Consider the following 14,801-nt stretch of genomic DNA (forward strand, 5'->3'; position numbering starts at 1 on the left):
TTCAATATTTCATTTTTTTTTCATTACCCACTGTATGTGTATTTGCATAATTGTATTATTGTTCATTCTTATAAGAGATTATTGTCCATGGCTTCTGGGTTCACCTGCCTTATAGCAGCATCAGTATTCCATTCCACAGACCATTTAACTGTAAAGGTCCCCTTGACCTCATCTCCTACTCAGTCACAGAAAAAAATACTCTCTTCTGATTGGAAATTGTATTTGGCAGATGAAGGCCCAGAGAACATTTACCCCAATTCTTGCTGATCACTGGGTTTGGGATTTTTTTTTGAGGGGGTTGGGTTTTTTGTTTGTTTGGTTGGTTTTTTTGTGTTGTTTTTGTGTGTGTGTGTGAAAACCAAGCTATTCTGCCTCCATATGCAGAGCTTCAGGAAGCCATGCAATACAGGAGTGAAAGTCTTATAATTAAGGTCAAATTGTCTACATTTTAAAAGTTCTTTGTTGCTACCCTCTTCTGGTAATTATCATGATTAACTCCTAACAATGGGCTTGTAATTGCAAAGATGACCTTTGGCATGTGGGTTAATGCAGTGCTCTTTTCCCTGATCTACAGATAAGCTGAAAAAGCATCACAGCAGGGTAATGGTATCTACTTCTACTTACCTGATTGTAATCTAAACTCAGAAATAGGGTCTTGGTTCTGGTGCACACACATAAATGCCACCAAAAATGCTTCAGGGTATTTGAGCCATTCTTACTGGACAGAGAGGACCCATAGAAAACTCCACACCCCTCCAAATCACATCTAGAGACAAAGTCTAGGAGGATGTCTTGAATACTATAAAATACTTCAAATGGCACTTCACACCTGTGTGTGAACAACGAAATGACATCCCTAATAAACAGCACAATATCAGATGATTCAATTGTCTTAATGCTGGTTATTTTATTGGGGTTACCCAGCTGTATAGTCAGTTAGCACTGCTGATGGGAAGGAACTTCCTGGCTCTGCAGCCAATTCTCTGAGAAGTCGTTGCACAATAGTATCACGTAGAACTGGCTGTGGTGATCTGCTATTATTAAATGTCCTCAAAAATGTGTCTCCTTTTCTTTTTTCCTCTTACTCTTTTAATCTGTATATATAAATGATCATAAATAATTACTCTCGACATGTTTCAGCAAACTTTTACTGCTTTTTGATTCTTACTGTTTTAAAGCTGTCTTGAAATATATTCATTTCCCTCCAGGAGTCACAGCAAGGCAGCAACCTGCTTCCATTAGGGAAATGAGATCATACGAAGGAGTAGCAGCTACTGCAGCCACAGCTGATGAGAACAGAGTCAATGGCAGCTGAGTATTTCCTTTTAAACCTGGCTTTTGTTGCACTGGTTGCAATTTGACAAGTACTGTAGCTTTCTAGTGTCCTGAGGTATTTAAATACTTCCCAAATCCTTCAGTGATTTCATGTCCATTGTGCCACAGTCAATCACATATCTCAGCATTTGACATCTCAGCCCTTGGTACAGGGATAGCTGCTGCTCACCCCCTGTAGCAGAAGGCAGTAGAGGCAGTACCTAAAACCAAGCAAGGAATTCAAAGTTAAATGTATAGAGAAGCTAGGTACTGAGATAAATAAAATCCATTATAAAAATACCTTTTAACCTCACAGGTGGTTAGAGGGCTATCAGAACTGAAGGTTGTGGCAGTAGTTTCCTAGTGTGTTTTGACTGTATGCACTACTGTCTGGCTTAACACAGAATATTTTAGGTTGGAACAGACCTTCAGGATCATCCACTCCAGCCTTTGACCAACATCATAAATTATGGCCTTAAGGACCAGGTCCAAATGCCTTTTAAATACCTCCAGGGATGATGACTCCACCACTGTCCTGGTCAGGCCATTCCAATGCCTGACAACCCTCTCAGTGAGAAAATATTTCCTAACATCCAGCCTAAACCTCCCCTGGCACAGCTTCCATCCATTTCCTCTGGTCCTTTCACAGTTTACTAAGGAGAAGAGGCTTTTACCTTCCTCACTCCAGCCTCCCTTGAGGTAGTTGAAGAGAGCAATAAGGTCTCCTCTCAGCCTTCTCTTCTCCAGACCAAACAACCCCAGCTCCCTCAGCCACTCCTCTCAGGACTTGTGCTCCAGGCCCTTCATGAGCTTCGTTGCCCTTCTCTGGACACTCTCCAGCACTTCTCTGTCCCTACTGTAGTGAGGTGCTCAGAACTGATCACAGGACGCAAGATGTGGCCTCAGCAGAGCTGAGTACAGAAGGATGGTCACCTCCCTATTCCTCCTGGCCACAGTGTTCCTAATAGAAGCCAGGATACACCTTCATCTCCAATAGGTTTTACAACTGGCAGGTCTCCCACTCCCACATCCACCAATTCTCCAAGTGCCACCAGATGAGTCCCTAGCTCCGTCCTACAGGAGACAAAACCCACATGGGCACCCTGGATACCTAAGATGGTCCAGGACACCTGTGAGGGATCAGGGATGACACTTGCTCTCTCCAGACCTTGCTGGGTTTGCTGCTCACTGGGCAGCCCTTCTGTGGGGAAGCAAGGCACAAAGCCTCTGACACAGAATGACACCAGTCTTCTTGTCTGATTGAAACCCATGAGCTCCATGGCTGTGGAAAAACATTGCCCTTAATGCATTTTGATCTTCTGTTGCTGTAAAGTTTTTATTTGATGCTTTGTATTTACAGCTTTGGCAGCCTCTTGTCAGAGCTGTGCCAGGAACCCATCACATGCAGGATGCTGTGAGCTCCACAGTCCCCTCCAAGCTCCTCTTCATATTCCTATCCCAGCTTTTCCTTTTCTGACAGAGTTTTGGAGCAGGAGGGTCTCCTTGCAGCTCCTCAGTGCCAAACTCCCCTGAGCCTCCCACTGAGCCTGCTGGGCCGGGCCGGACCCTGCTCCCTGCTCTCAGGTGCTGAGCAGCCCCTGGCCCAGCCCTGCCTGTGGGAGGATGTGGTGGCCAAAGGCATCCAGAGCCATCCTTACCCCAGCAGAGCCACAAAAACTCTGTGGTTTGTAGAGAGGATGGTTGTACACAACACCCTCGATAGTTTGGTTCAGAGATGGATTTGTCTGGCATATTCCTACCCGTTGCTAAAAAGCAAGCAGAGGGAAAACCACAGGATTTTCAATGGAACATCACAGCTAAATAATGGGTATTGCTGCAGATCATATAACATTTTTAGTAAAATAGCAGAAGCGGGGATTTGTAAGTAGAATATGACAGGTTAACTTCTTTTGAGCTGTGACAACCATAAAACGTGGTTTGCACTCATGTAGCATCACTGAATTTTTAAGAGTTGATGTGTAATATGCTTCTATCGATACTTCTAATTTTCTTCCTGCCATTAACTACATATAAATCTTACACGCTTACTAGGCAAGTGAAGAAAATTACCATTAATTTAACAAATAGTGTTGAAAATTCTATGAAAATGCAGTCAGGCAAATATTAATGGTTAATATAATTAGCTATATGAGTTTCTGTTACATTTACCCAGTTGAAATTCAGTAAGAATTCCTTTAACTGTACAAAAATTACACTTTACTATAGGAGTAGAAGAAAAATCACCGTCTGACCTTTCCTTGGCTTGTTGATTTTAACAGCAGAAAGATAAATGACAACTCATATTTCGGAAATTATTTCATAAATCTGAGCTGGAATTGACTACCAAAGGCAGCCTTGGTTTCATAGGAAATATTATTCAATGTGAGAAGCATGGATTTGACTATTATGGTTCTCTAAATCACCCTTTTATAAAAAAGATGACAAAAGAGGAAGCAGATGCTCACTGTGACTACTGCCAATACAGAATGATGTTGTTCCACTGATTCTGGTTATTCAGCATCATTAAAACACCAAGTCCTGTTCAGACACTTATTTTAATGAGTTACTTTATATGGGGAGCACTAGGCTCTCACCTAATCATGTGAACCCAGAAATGAATCATGGCACTGCACTCTTATGCTTTTAATCCATTTGTCTCTCTGTTGAGAAACTTTTATATTCTGTGAAATATTTTATAGGTTTTATGAGGAAACTTATTGGAAATGAACAGAATGTACACAGCAATCTGAACTTATTTGCCCTTCCTGAACATGGCAAAAGGCCATGGGTGGTGGTTGTTTGGGTTTTTTGCTGTTTTTCTTTTTGGTTGGTTGGGTGGGTTTGGGTTCTTTTGTTGGTTGGGTTTTTTTGCTTGTTTTTGTTGCTTTGTTTGTTTTTTTGTCTAGGTTTGTTTGTTTTTTTTAATATATGAAGATTGTAGCAGATTGGAGAAACAAAGTTGTTCTTCAATTTTCACAGTTATTTGTTTTTTCTTTTAGACTGGAAGCAGTAGCTAACCAAGTTTTTAAACCATCAGCAGATATAATGCAAAGAAAATGAACTTCAGACTATAGAGAACAACAGAAGCGTGATTTTAGGAAACGTTCCTTTATACTTAACCGTTTATGTCAGTAACAAAATTCATTGTCACTGCCTGTTCCTCTTTCACTGCACAGAAGCAACTCATGGACAGACACCTGGATAGCTCTGCATGACCTGGTGGAGAACTACTAAGGGACAGCTGCTGATTGTGAGCTGAGCCTAAAGCTTACTGAATTTCAAAGGTGCTCAGAACTCTTTGAAATAAGCTGATTATATAGTACCTCTTTCCCTATCAACGAGAGTTTAATGGAATATAGTCAAATCCCCATCAAGTTTCTTTCATCATTCCATAGATTGAAGTCATTCTTTTAGACTCCTACAGTTTATATATCTGAAGTCCAGTGAAGAATTATTTTACTGAGGAAGGTTCATTGCCTCAAAACCCCATTTTCCTACCATTTAGCTTCTCAGGTAGCCTTTCCAGGCTGGAAGGCTGAACAATGAGAGAGAAAAAGAAAGATGAGAGGGGAGCTTTCCAGAGATTGATGTCAGTCAAAGAATAGTTCAGTACCCTCATGCAGAACAATCTGTGCTATATGGGAGACAGGAATGCAAGTTATTCCTGTGGCTGGCATCAGGAAAAAAGAATTGCAAGGAATAGAATAGGATTATGATCCATCTTGACTTAATTAATCTGATGTCTAGTTGTCTGTATACTCAGTCTCTTACACACAGTAATATTATTAGCTGTAACAAACCAGATTATGCAGGAGGAATATGAACATATGGTTTGTTACTACAAGGACTCACATGCTCATTTCTTAGTACAAAAGCATTCAGACCTTTCATATTTCAAGAACTAATTGTCCAAGTTGAATCTTACTAATATTTGAAGGGACAGATTGGCCAACGTCCCAAACAGCAGTAAGTCCTTTCCATGTGCTGAATTATTATTATTATTATTACTAATATCAACATTGTGAAATGCCCAGTTGCTTAAAGCAGATGTTTTGGCTGTTCTTCCAAGACTACAAACTTTGAGAAAGATTTGGTTTGTGCAAGATAGCCAAGAAAATGTTCTATTCTACCAGTGTCTCTGAAGACTGAGCTGTAAGAAACCGTGCTCTTCAAGGCTGTATTTTCCTCAGGTCTCCACTGTAATCTTATTTACCTTAAGCGCTGTGCTACTTTAACCAGGCCATGGACAAGTGCTTTTTTTGTTAACCATAAGATAAATAATGTTACCACAGTCAGTTTCAATATTTCAAGAATGTTTAAACTAATATTTATGAAGGATTCCACCAGTAAATTAAAGTTTACAAAAAGACCCAAACAGTGGTAATTTAAAGGAAAGATCATAAAGAGATGACATGCCTCCTACAATACTTGGTCAAAAAAAGCCTGGGAAGAAAACTCAGTCATTAGTTTAGTTGAACAAATACTGGAGAATGGAGTAGCATCATAGATGGAATGTTGCTGAATATCCTGGTTTTACCTGGGTTTTGTGAACAGCATGAATTCAGGTGATGTTCAGTGCAATGTATCCCTAAGATTAAAACTTGCACAACTGTATAAAATAAAGTCTCCAAATGCTGAAAGTCAGGAATAAGACTAAAAAAAAAAAAAAAAAAAAAAAAAGAAGCAGCTAACTTTAAAGCATTTGAGATGTTATCTACTTTTTTTCTGGTTATAGAAAGCTACTGCATTTCTCTTTTTTTCAGCTTTCACATTCTTTGTGTCAATACCCTACAATTCTTTAAATCATCAGATCACTTGATTTGGAGAATAATTACTACCAGCTATTTGTTTAAGGCAGGTGCATAAGCTGGCTTTCCTCCTGTGTAATTTCCTATTCTTGGCTTTTTATCTGAGGCACTTCAGCAATGTTAAATGGAAAGTGCCCAAGCATTTCCTGGGTGCATATGTGACAGAGAGGTGTAGTTCTGCAATACAGGCAGAGTCAGCCCAAAACTTCGCCTCCTCCTTCTCTTTCGTCCCATTAATTCTTGACAAATCTTGAGATAGCAAAGGATCATCTCAACCATCCCACACTGCTACCTTCTTCTCCTTAGAGGAACTTCACATGAGCTGGCTTTGGCTGAGGAGAATCCTTCTGGACAAAAACTGCATAAAAAAGGTCTTTACAGCTGATAATTTCTTTCCTCTTACAATATAGAGCTAAGCATGGGGACAAGTGGGTTTTTTTAACAAGTACAGCCATTGAATTTGGATACATAGGAACTAGAAAGGTGGGTTTGTTAATACACAGAAGGTATTTTTGTCCAAGACTGCCCCCTTCTGTTACTGCTCTACAACAGAAAAAAGAAGAAAAAAAAAAGTCTTAACCTTCCGTACGTTCTTCTTTTCATACTTGATAAAGTGAGACTTCCAGTATACTGGTATTTAGCATTGATATTTAGTGGAATACTTAGCTTACAATTATTTCAGGTGCTTAAATGCCCCTGAAATATAAGAATAGAAGGTATACTGAATTTATTCTACGAATATTTGAGCGGGGGGAATTTTATTGAGTTGTTTGCAACAAATAGAAGGTAATACTTTATTTGGTTTTCTCCATCTATGTTTTCTATAAAATTACTCTGGAACACTGGCTATCATTTTTACAATAAAGCTTTGTTTTTCAGATACAAACTACAGTACAATTTCTCTGTCATAAGATTTCTGCTGAGCTCAAATCAGTATTTAATTCATGTAAAGTTACTTTTATATATTTAACATATGCTTAAACGGATAATGGAAAACTAATTTTTTTTCAAAAATTCCAATTGCAATGCTTAAGAATGCATATGGGAACAAAAACTCTCCCTATTAATTTTTTCATCCATTTCAAATCACTTGAAACAAAAGCTATAATGAGAATAAGACTGTTTAAAACTGAAAAAAGGAAATAGTTTAGACGAATAAAATCTCTAACAGTAATATAAACTGCTGTCTTAAAGGGGAGCTTTGTTCAGGTGTTTATTCAGTGGCAAAAAAACCTTGTGCATTGTCATATGATATTATTCTAGGATACAACTATAATTATTTTTCAGAGTCTAATGAACAGCCATGCTTCTCTAAAAACTGCAAGTTAGAAAAAATGAAAATTCATAGTTTTGCACTAAACAACAAGCTGGGAAAATCAGTCACTGGACAGCATTTAGCAAAACTTGCTCCTCCTGTCAAGAATTTTACTCTCATGAACATATATATGTACTATTAGAAAAGTGCTCAATGTAGACTGAGACAGACAAGATATGTATAATTATAGCATTCAAGTGTGTAGAAGCTCAGAGAAGAAGCTCAGCAGGAGACAAACAAGAAGCTCTGCTTCTTTTAGGTAACAGTTTAGGATACATATTATTTGGAAAGGAATTAATTCTAATTTCAGATGTCTCTTGCATTCATTATTCAATGTATATATTGCAGAGACCACCATGACCTTGCTTCCTGGTTTAAATATTCATTTCAACCTGGATTTCATTCCAAAGAAAATTACTTCTGACAAAGACAGTAAGAATCTGTAGATCTTCTGCTTAGCCAGTAAAAAATGAGGGGAACACTTCACTGCTTTATATTGTACTGTTGGTGGGCTGCAACTTGATCTGCACCACAGTGTAAACCAGTGAAAAGAAATATGCATTCAGTTTTTCCAGCTTAATGCTGTTTTTCTGCCCACCTATTTCCAGCTGCTGGTAGATCCAAACATCATAAAGTCTGCTCAGTCTTCTTTCCTGAGGACACCCTGCCTTGCTGCCATCAGCCTGATGAAGTATGGGCTGGATAATCAGACTGTGATGGTCACTGAAAAATGGGTGACTTGCTGGGCTCAAGGGGCTGTGATGAGCAGTTCAAAGTCCAAGAGAGCAGTTACTAGGGAGTTGATATTGGAGCCAATACTGTTTAACCTCTTCATTAATGGAATGATCAATGGTAGAGCACGCACCATGAACAAGTTTGCAGGTAGCAACAAAATGATAAGAAAACACTGGAGTTCTGCTACCATTCAGAGTGTTTTCAGCAGCCTGGAGAAATGGTGAAGCCAGGACCTCATGAAGTCCAGTTCAGTCGTCCTTAGGGAGGAATAACACAGGCACCAGTATGTACTGGTGGGTGACTATCTAGAAAGCAGCTTTGCAGAAAAGGTGCTGGGGGTGATGGGCACCAAGGTGACCACAAGCCAGCAATGTGTTCTTGCAGCAAAGGCAGCCAACAGCCTCCTGGTCTGCATGGGGAAGAGCACTGCCAGCAGCCCAAGGGAGGTGAGCTTTCCCCTCTACTCAGGTGAGGCCACATCTGGATGGTGGGCCAAGTGCTGTCTCCTTGGTACAAGAGAGACAGGGACACACTGGACATGAAGGAATACAAATTGAAATTTGTGATGTTCCATTTAAGCAAAAGAGTACACTGGGGATATCTTTGGTTGTGGTGGTGGGTTATTTTTGTTTCTTTGTTTGTTTGTTTGTTTGTTTATTTTTTCCAATGTGAAGGTAGTAAAATACCAGAGCAGGTTGTGTAGTCTTGACCTTAGAGATTGATATGATCATGTCCAACCTGCTCTAGCTGATCCTTCTTCAATCCTTCTTGAACAGAGAGGAGCTGGACAAGATCTTCTCACGAGGTGCCTTCCAATGGGTCTGTCATCCTGTGTAATGCTCATGCCTAGAGTATATTATTACCCAGCAGCAGACCAGGAAACTCCTTCTCCTTGCAGCCTGAGAGAATGAGCACACATGAGCTCTCCCTGCCAGTGAGGGAAGATGGGCTCCTACCACGTGGGCATACACAGACATCAGCAGATAACACCACGTCCCGGGAGGACTGCCCTCCTACTGCAGCTGCAGAGAGACTGTGGGTGCAGGAATTAGTGGCAGGGACTCCAGTTACTCAAGAGGCTGATCTCAGCCTCCCTGCTGCTCCAGGTCTATAATGTGTGGGTGAACTCCCTCCCTACACAGGCTGAGTCTCCAGGCTCATTGAGTTATGTCTGTTCCTCAGCACTGGCCAGAAGAGGACCCATCAGCTACCTCATACATGAAAGTGTAAACCCAGGATTGATGATTCTTACCTCACAAATCTAAAGGCATCTTTAGAAAACTAACTGTTTGAAATGTGTAGTTCTTCACATTATATTCTGGAACCCTCATGCTGACAGATGAACAGAAAAATACAAGACCAAGAAATATCTGCCTTTTTCCATGTCCCTGTGCTCCCCCAGTTTTGGTCACTTTCCTGCATGTTTGGAGGAGCAGAACCAACCTTGAACATGAACAGTTACACTTCAATGGCTATGGCATCAATCTGGCTTCCCTTTCAATTGCCTCATTATGTGAAATAAACTTCAGATGAATAAAGAAACTTAGCAGCTCACTAAAGTGCTGACAGCACTGACATCTTCTAAAAAGTATCAAGGAAATTAAAATGGCTTATCAGACATGCCAACTGACAATGAAGCAAAGCTGGACTACTCTGACAAGTGCTTGCCTAAAAACAGAGCCATAAAAAGCCACAGCTGTAGCACAAAGAAAGTGACTAGAAAAAAAAATATTTCACAAAAACTAACTACCCTTTTCAGAAATCATTTCAGTATATGTTCATATCACAGAATACCTATGACATTGTTTTAACTGCTGAAGATAAGAAACTTTAAAAAGCAAGCATGCTGATATTTTAAGGATGATGTATCACAATTGTATTTTTCATTAAAATATTTTTTCTGTATTTTCACTTGGGAAGAGTGCAGTCCTAAGTCTTTCTCCAATCTCTCAACACATGAATTCATAAATCACTTCATTATTGTAAATGTTGACAGACTGACCTTGGCAAACCACCTTTCAAAGAGCATTGCATGTACCATGGTTTTTGATAAGAATTGTAAAATTTAAGGCAAAAGTAAGCCATGTTTTACCTCAAGCAGTATCTCTGTCTTTGTGGTCTTCAGTTCTTTTAATAAGAACAAGAACGTATTTCTAGGAATTGTTAGGCTTAGGCACTATTTCAAGTTATGCATATTTGGATATCCATAGTCAAAGTCTTTGAATGTGACTGGAATTTTTGGATTGTAGGGGAAAGAGGGCATTTAAAATGTATATATTTTTGGAAGGTAGTTTAGGATATGAAAACACTAACCATCTTTAAAAAAAATAATTGTTTTAACACAAAACAAGACTCAGTATTTAATTAAAGGATAGGTTCAGGTTAGATGTTAAGAAAAACTTCATAGAAAGAGTGGTGAGGCATTTGAACAGACTGCCCAGGGAGGTGGTGGGGGCAGATAAAGAGGGTAGATAAAGAGCTACAGTAAATGGTTTAGTGGTTAGGGGTTGAAGGATGGGTGGTTGGACTCCTGAAGGTCTTTTCCAGCCTTGATGATCCTATGATTCTATTCTTTGTGGCATTGAATTAGTGGAATAGTTTCCAGCTGTATTTTCAATATAATTGTAACTTAATCCTCGACATAGAGGTTTTGTGGAATCTGTACTAGTCAACCAAAGGATGGTCAATATCTTGTTGGTGTGAAGGTTTAAAATGTGGTGGCTGTAAATCACTGTTGCTTTTTTAAAATCGCAGTTCAAAATAGCAGAAAGTAAATTCAAGGGATTTAACATCCTGAATTACCATTCAGCAAATTTCTTCTCAGAACTCCAGGTTTTTTCATGAAGGAAGACAAGGAGGAAACATTAATAGATTTTTTGTACATTAATATTGTGCTTATTGTGGTCTTACTGTTTTCATATTACTGTAATATTACAGGATTACTGTAAAATTACAGGATTACTGTAATTCATAGAAACTGTTTCAAGGGAGCTTTACCTTTTAACTTTTAGCTTGAACTTCTGAACAATGTGAGTTTCTCCTTCTAATTACGCAAGGAGATCTGCTGAGTCTTCCTGAGGAAGGTGAGTACAGCTCAATGGTAAAAAGCATGATTCATGCTAAAAACTGGGCAAATGGTGTAAAAATAACATTGGAAATCAGGAAAATAAATTGATACAACAACAGGGTTACTTTTAACAGTATATTTGTATGCATTTTAAATATTAGTTTAATAGCTGATGCAAACAAATTACTCCAAATTAAAGTATTTGAAGTAACTTGAAAGCTGTAGACAGTTTAAGAACCTATTTACTGCTCAGTGGGATCCTCAAGACTTTTTATTGTAAAACTCAGTACTCTGACTGGATGCAGCCACAGGATGGTGCTCATGGACTTTGCATATTACACTGTAAATCCTGGAGAGGTGAGGGTGGGGGGGTGGAAAGAGAGAGAGAGGGAGGGAGCCAGACTCTCCCTTCGGCAGTCTTGTCCTACCCTGAAATACATGAGCCAGGAAGCAGTCATGCATTATGCTGATTTATCTCTCTACACTTACAGAGTCTTCAATGGCATTGCAAATAGATCTAGCCATCTGCTTCCTTGTCTCCTGGATTTTATTGTTAAGTTTAATTTATTATAGCTAAGTTAAATATATAAATTAGGGACTGAGAAGCTACAAAATGTGTCACATTTGATGATCAGCTGATCATCTTACTTCTTCAGAACAGTTATTAGAAATTGTTTTCTTGTGAGCTACTGTCTTTCTGACTGATACAGGTGTTGCCCACTGCACACAGCAGCTGTAGTGTGCTGTGATGATGGATCTCCCGGATTCCTGGATCCAGGAGATGCTCTCTAGATTTGAGAATGCTTTTAAACATTTGCTGTAGAAAACAACTGGATTAAAAGCACTTCTTCAGAGCTCAAATGCTTCTGCAGTTTCAATGGAAAGATAGATGTGTGAATTTGGATGAGTCTGCAGGAATCCTACTCAGTAACTGAAGGTCCGGCTTGACAGGCAGGCAGATTCAGTCACAGTCATCTCCCTGAGACTTGCTGCCTTCCCCTTCCCTGGAAGAGGCTCGTACTCACACGAAGAAAGGGATGCACGTGTCTGCTGCACCTACCTCGTTCTTTCTTAACCGAAGCCCTTCAGTGAATTCATTTGTAATTTTATGCAGATGACCAGTCATGTTGTAATGAATATTTTCATCTACCTCTTCAATTCTAGTGATGTACAAACTTTGTGAAATTAGACTTAATTGTAAATCCACTAGAGTATACCATAGCAAAACTCATATTTCTATATGAATATAGATTCTGCAGTTCCACGTCCCCATTGTAGTGTCCATGTGTATGGCAAAAATGTACGTGCATAAATACTATGACACTTTTAATGAAGGCTTATACTAAGCCAGAAAAGTACCGGAGCACTTTAATATTACCCTGATGAAACATTAATCCACACATCGCAGTACCAGGCACCGGGTGACACTCGCATTCCAAGCCGTACTGCGGAGTAGGCACCTTAAAATCACAGAAAACGAAGTGAACGAATACCGTCGGGGACAATAAAATGAGTTAGAAGGTATCAAAACCTGACGAGAGAAGACACCGGAAAGTACAGCACCTGCGCGGGTAACGCTGCCCGACCCCCTCCGCCCCGGCCCTGCCTCCCGCGCACCTGGCCGCGCCCTCGCCACGGAGCTGGGGCTAGGGGCGGGGGGATGGATCTCCGGCATCGTTCATGCCTCTTCCCCCTTCTCTCCCCCCCTCTTCTTCCACCTTCTGCTCTATAATTGCCCGCCTCCTTTCGCTCCCCTTTCGTCTGATATCGGATGCGGCGCAGCGAGGGGGAGCGCTGCCAGAGGGGAGGGAAGCGGCTCTACCGCAGCCCCGCGTGAAAACGAGCGGCCGCGCCGCACCCCACGGGCTGCTGCCCCGCTGATGCCCGCACAGGTCGGTGTGAGCTCTGCTTCCTCTCCCTCCACGGCTCGGGCTAGGCGGGCGGGGGGCTGGCTCGGAAGAGGAGAAGCGGGCGGAAGGTCCGGGACAGGAGCGCTTCCAACCCACCTGCCCTGGCATCCCTGGAAAGAGAGCGGGGTGAGGGAGAAGGGGATGGAGAGGTGGCAAGCGGGGAAGGGAAGCCTCTTATAAACTTTTGCAAAAGCCTTACTTTTGAAGATAATAATAATTTAAATATAACTAGACACATTTTAAAACGGAGGGTCTGGCTGCTGCTCGCGGCGCCCCGGGGTGCATTCTGCCTCCTTCCCTCGGCACGTCGAGGCAGATCGCTTCGCCCCGGCTCCCGCAGGGTGTTATTGAGTGGGTGGCTGCCCGGGCAGGCACCGGGGCTCCTCTCCCTCCCGGCGGAGGGCTTCCCGGTGGGCAGCCCCTGCAGCCCACAGAGTCCGTCCCGTCCCTCGCCTCAGCTCGGCGGAGACAAGGAGCTCCCCGCTCCCCTTTCTTAACTTGGGGTGGAATTAGCCTGAGGGTCAGGAGCAGCGCCGTGTTTGTTAACCGTGTTGCGGGGGCTGTGGTGAGCCTAACGAAACTCTCCCGCTGGGTCGTGGCACCTCAAGGGAGCCTACGAGCGCCGGGACGGCATCCCGCTCCGCCGCCTTCCAGCCCTTCCCGTGTGGGGGTGGCGGCCATGGCGGCGGGCCCGGCGGCTCCCGAGGGGCCGCAGTGGTGCCGGAGCAGCTCGAACTCTCGCTTTCTCCCAGCGGGACGCAGACCCGAGAACCCTGTGCCTGTTCCCAGGCAGCGGGTGGGCTCTGGGTCACCTTGCTCCTTACCGAACCACCGAGACAGGAGAAATAAACCCCGGGCTCCAGTTTAGGAGGGCGGCTCTAGCCTGGCTGCTTTGGGGACGGAGCACGAAGATACGCGTCGTGTTTCTCCCGGGCTGGGAGGTCCAAAGGGAGACTGTTCCCTTGGGAGAAGCTGCCCTGACCCCAGGTCTCTTGCAGGTGTCCCAGGCAGCCAGCCTGGACCCCACCCGGGAAAGGAGCTGTGGGCACACAGGAGAACGGGGACCTCAGCATGGGGAGGACTCCTGGATTGGTTTTTTTTTCTGCTGCCAGGGTTATTCTGTCAGATAAATGTTTTACCAAGTCGTTAATAAAAAAAAAAGTGGAATAGATAAAAATCAGGAGGAATAGCATATTTCTTCTTACTCCCAGATGGTGACAGCCACAAGGTGGCTGCAGGCTGGTGGTTGCTTTGCCTTAGTTAAGTGAACCTTCAAGCGGGGTGCATTGCAGAGGTCAGTTTGTGCCTGGTTCATCCAACACCAGTTGGATGTATCCCAATAAATTCTCTCTGTGCAATGTTTTTTCTCTAAAAGCAGCAGCAGAAAGTGTTTCTGTGCAGGATTACCAATCAATTAACTATTTATAGCCTTTATTTTGGTAGAGGGTTTATATAAAACCTAGCAGATAGGGAGTTGTGCCACCACCATGAATGAATATTTTGCATGTGACATTAGACCCAGACATTAATGACTCAGACATTAAAGAAATCCACACATCGTCAGTGGTGACTGTGTTGATCAGTTGCTTGCATGCTCCTCTGTAAAGAATCTACATTTACTTGCCCCAAGCTGTATTCCGGAGTGAAGGAAG

The 14,801-nt window shown here is 42.1% G+C and overlaps 1 protein-coding gene across 1 annotated transcript in view; it reads left to right on the forward strand.

Annotated features, from left to right (window-relative positions):
- The first annotated feature begins 12,843 nt into the window (after positions 1 to 12,843).
- COL14A1 (collagen type XIV alpha 1 chain) overlaps positions 12,844 to 14,801 on the forward strand; it is a 111,901-nt gene continuing 109,943 nt past the window's right edge. Inside the window, exon 1 of the mRNA XM_030444292.1 lies at positions 12,844 to 13,131. The gene's annotated coding sequence lies outside the window, so the exon portion shown is untranslated. The remainder of the gene's footprint in view (positions 13,132 to 14,801) is intronic.

This window comes from Calypte anna, chromosome 2 (genome assembly GCF_003957555.1).
Source record: "Calypte anna isolate BGI_N300 chromosome 2, bCalAnn1_v1.p, whole genome shotgun sequence".
Taxonomy (NCBI): Eukaryota; Metazoa; Chordata; class Aves; order Apodiformes; family Trochilidae; genus Calypte; species Calypte anna.